Below are 5,000 nucleotides of genomic sequence, written 5' to 3' on the forward strand. Positions count from 1 at the left end.
TGACCCTGACACTTCACCTCCAACCCCTCGTGACCTTTTTCATTTCCGCCCACATTCTTGAGAGAGAGAGAGAGAGAGAGAGAGAGAGAGAGAGAGACTCCATCACATTTGGAAGCGTGCATTGGTGTGTAATGGGACAAGGCGTTTTGTCTGCATGCTCATACACTTGTGGCTAATTTATGTTCCGCACGAGATATACTGTACAGATACAGACGGAACCTTCATCGTTCTTTTTTTGTCCGACTTTTGCACGTTTTGCACGTGTTTTGCTATTTTGTTTGAAGGCTTCTGGACAGTGTTGAGGAGTAACTAGTTACATGTAACAACAACGGAATTAGGTCATTTCGTTTGAAACGCACGGATGTTTGAAAGAAAATGGAGCATGCATTCAGGCTTAAGAGAGAGAGAGAGAGAGAGAGACCCCTCCACACACACACACATACACACACACCCTTCTCACACCACCCACCAACCCTCCTCACACACACACACACACACACACACACACACCCTCCTCACAGCACCCACACCCACCTAAATACCTGCCACTACGCCCTGCTCTTAAATAGAGCTCAGGCTCCTGCCCATGAGACGAAAAAGCCATTGGGACTATTTCCTGCAACAGCACTGCCGTGGGAGACCAGGGCTGACCCTGACACTTCACCTCCAACCCCTCGGACCTTTTTTCATTTCCGCCCACATTCTTGAGAGAGAGAGAGAGAGAGAGCGAGAGAGAGAGAGACTCCATCACATTTGGAAGCGTGCATTGGTGTGTAATGGGACAAGGCGTTTTGTCTGCATGCTCATACACTTGTGGCTAATTTATGTTCCGCACGAGATATACTGTACAGATACAGACGGAACCTTCATCGTTCTTTTTTTGTCCGACTTTTGCACGTTTTGCACGTGTTTTGCTATTTTGTTTGAAGGCTTCTGGACAGTGTTGAGGAGTAACTAGTTACATGTAACAACAACGGAATTAGGTCATTTCGTTTGAAACGCACGGATGTTTGAAAGAAAATGGAGCATGCATTCAGGCTTAAGAGTGAGTGTGCATAGTATGTATGGTTTAATAATAATCTAGATCACAGCAGTGCTCATTGACCCTACCTCCAAGATTAATGTCCTTTCAGGAACTTCCCCACAAAGTTTTTAATGTCCTTTCAGGACACTTCCCCACAAAACAAACCCCAGCACAGCAGAATTATGTCTGAAATATATCAGACAAAAATCTACATCTTCTCCATATTTCAATTCCACTCAGTGTCTCAAATTGACACCTAAATGCTTGAAAATATAGATAATTACTACTGTCGAGGATCTGTGGAAATTGAGCGAGGACATTATATCTACTCATTCCCCTAAGGAAAGGACACATTTTCATTTGGAAAGGACACATTCTCAAAAGGAAAGGAAACATTCTCATTCGGAAAGGACACATTCCCATAAGGAAAGGACAGATTCTCATTCGGAAAGGACACATTCTCATAAGGAAAGGACACTTATAAGGAAAGGACACATTCTCATAAGGAAAGGACACTTATAAGGAAAGGACACATTTTCATGAGGAAAGGACACATTCTCATTCGGAAAGGACACATTCTCATAAGGAAAGGACACTTATAAGGAAAGGACACATTCTCATAAGGAAAGGACACATTCTCATTCGGAAAGGACACATTCCCATAAGGAAAGGACACATTCTCATAAGGAAAGGACACTTATAAGGAAAGGACACATTCTCATAAGGAAAGGACACATTCTCATTCGGAAAGGACACATTCCCATAAGGAAAGGACACATTCCCATAAGGAAAGGACACATTTTCATAAGACGCACGGGAGAACTTGCAGAAAATGTACCCAGGAGAGTGCCGTGGAATGAGCCGGACAGGCTAGGCAGTCAGACGAGCTGCTTAGAGAAAGGGATGAGCTCCATCTTCATTCCCTCCTTCCTTCTCCAAGCCCAGTGTATGTCCCAAATCAGAGTCGTTGCAATGATAAAGGAGATCACAACTCAATTCCAGATGCTTTGGATATTTGAATATTGAATATTTATATATATGAATATTTTTCATTGTGTGTAAAGTAATAATCTAGCCTACTAACTGTGAAAATATCACACTATTTTGCCTTTTTTTAAAAAAACGAAATTGCTCCTTTCATTTCATAAACAGACTACAACTAGAAGTCACGTGACTTTGCCCTTTTGACGTTAACTCACCGTAGCATGGTTTGTTTATTAGCCTGGTTAGCGTTGTCACTTTACTGTCTATGCACTTAACACTACCAGCTCCTCATGTGAGAAGTTACAAGTTACCCCAACAGGTAATTACCACGCGATTTACATAGCTTTCTGTCATTACGAAATCGTTTAATTTAAGCCATAGGTTTTGGCCCTATATGTATATGTATCCAAAGGCTGCTGAAGCGCAGGGGAAGTTTTTTACCCCTCGTTTCAGTGATTGGTAGCCTACATCATGTGGGTGATGGCTTTAGTGTTAATTTTGTCACCTATTTTTAATTTAGTCTTAGTCTTAGTCTTGTGACGAAATGTCCTTTTTAGTTTTTGTCATATTTAGCCATTCAAATATCATTTTTGTTAGTCAAGTTTTAGTCAGCTAAAAGTCTTGTCATTTTAGTCTAGTTTTAGTCAAAAGAAAACTTAAGCTATCTTAGTCTTAGTCAGTTTTAGTCAAAACATTTTAGTCTTTTTTTATAACAAATTATTTCTGATTACCATTTAAGTCAAATAGTGTTTCACACATCTCAATTTTCTAACAATATTGTGTGTCCACAGGGCTACTCGACTGTTATAATTACTCATTCTGATTTTTTTTGTCAGTCAGTACATGCACAGGTAAGTCGAGCTACAGTTACATGTATAGCTCGGCTGGGATTTGGCCATAGACAGTAAAAGATTTGACTGGACCACTGTCATGATCTTCATAGACCAGTGTTTCAGTGTCCATAAGCTATCCCAAGTGGTCCACGAGCAGACGTGGTAAAATATAATATAGATGAGTTGTTTGCAATATTGAACCAACTTGTATGTAAATTCAAACTGTTCTACAACACTGTCTATGTCAGATATGCCAGTTTAAATCATATGAATCCTCTGACACAATTAAACAAAGTGCAAAGACAATAAGCAAGGTGGTTCAGTGAGTATTGTGTAGGCTAATATACTGCTAGGTCAATTTGTTTTTCTTTTTAGCTAGGTGGTGGTTTCTTTTTTATTGATTAGTTAAGTGGTCCTTCATCTGAAAAAGTTTGAGAAACACTGTCTTGGACCCAAGTATGAATGTTTTACTCCGCCACGCTAGATGGCGATATGCGCCCAAACGCAACACAAACTCTCAATCTTAGCTAACTTGCTAGCGAACTTTCCATATTAGCTTACTTGCTAGCAAACTTTGCATCATCAGTGTAACTAGTTAAATAGTTGACATTACTTGCTGAAACTTTTAGGTATGGACATTCTGGGGGATGTTAATTTGTATATGAGAGAAGCTTCAACTTCTGGGTATGTAGCATTGTGGCATAAAGTCTAACTCTGGCAGAAATCTCCGTGTTTTGTTCCATGTAGTTTCCTGCTGCAGCCACAGGGTTGCAGCAACAGCACGTGACTAGCCTACAGGAAAGCTGCTGCGCATGAACCATGAACTCATTAAGTAATATTTTGAAAAGGTAACAGCTATTCTGTCTTCTCATTTTGTAGGCGAAAATGGAAGAGAAATGTTATCTTAGTTTTTATTTCAAGCAAAACATTTTAGTCTCGTCTTTTTTTAGGTCAACAATAATGCATCTTAAGATAGTCTTAGTCAGTGTTTCAGGACATTAGTGCAGTCTCGTCATCGTCTCGTCTTAGTCATGGAAAAAAAAGGTTGTTGACTAACATTTTTCCTCTTGTCTCGTCTGACGAAATTAACACTAGATGGCTTCAAATATGTGTAGCATTTTTTCCACTCACATACCCAACAACTGCTGAACAACGCCGACACAGTTTCATCTTATCCACCACTCTTTAGCCTGTACTAACGTTACTGTAACTGAAGTTCTAAACTTGCGATCTTAAAGAGACCAGCGGATCCTCTAACTCTTGTGGGTCGCCACCACTCACTTAGTGCTGCTATCTCTGACTGACTGACTTGACCGACCTGACCTGACAAAAGAACATAAGCCAAACAGAGCTTCAGAGCTAAGGCGAGGCTACAGATTAGAGTTAGGTGTCGCTAAAGAACTACCGTAAGTCTCGCTACTTAACAGTAATTGCGCATGACATTAATTAAAATCCGCTACCGAAGTTTTATGTTTTTTATACCGTGTATTCTCCGTGTAAATTCATGCACCGAACCGTGACGCCCGTACCGTTTCGGTTCAATACGAGTACATGAACCGTTACACCCCTAGTATACACAGTAGTATGCCATATATACCATTCTTAGACATATACTGTACTGTGTCCAGATGCTTCCAGATGTTTTGGGCAAACAGGAGAGGCCCTTCCACTTAGTGCACTCAGGAGAACTACACATCCCCACAAATTCACCATTAGAACAAGGTATACACAGTAGTATGCCATATATACCATTCTTAGACATATACTGTACTTTGTCCCAAATCAATAGTAAGTTATATGGTATGCGTCTCAATCATTCACTGTCTAAGAGCATAGAGTATGCCAAGTGCAGTTGGAGAAGGAGGACTCAGCTGGCGGAACCACAGAGGGAACGTTTTGTTTAGGGAACCGGAGCGGAGTATCTTTTTCTTTCCTGTCGGAGCGTGTCGGAACTGGAGCAGTGTTTACCTGGAACAGTCGCTGGAACGGCTCCCTGCCGTGGTGGGGTCCGGCGGGTCGGAGCGTACGCCTCTGCCGAGCCCCCGAGTGAGGTTATGGAACGTAGCATGCAAGGGGTGTAATCAGAAAAGTGCCCCAGTGTACTGGAAAGACTCGTGCTGTGAGGATGTCAGCTGTGTGTGTGTGTGTGTGTGTGTGTG

At 41.4% G+C, this 5,000-nt stretch overlaps 1 protein-coding gene across 2 annotated transcripts in view; it reads left to right on the forward strand.

The window, feature by feature from the left end:
* si:ch211-126j24.1 (phosphofurin acidic cluster sorting protein 2) overlaps positions 1-5,000 on the forward strand; it is an 86,029-nt gene that overhangs the window by 39,834 nt on the left and 41,195 nt on the right. The gene's annotated exons all lie outside the window — the stretch shown is intronic.

The sequence above is a fragment of the Alosa alosa genome, chromosome 7 (genome assembly GCF_017589495.1).
Source record: "Alosa alosa isolate M-15738 ecotype Scorff River chromosome 7, AALO_Geno_1.1, whole genome shotgun sequence".
In the NCBI taxonomy this organism is placed as follows: Eukaryota; Metazoa; Chordata; class Actinopteri; order Clupeiformes; family Clupeidae; genus Alosa; species Alosa alosa.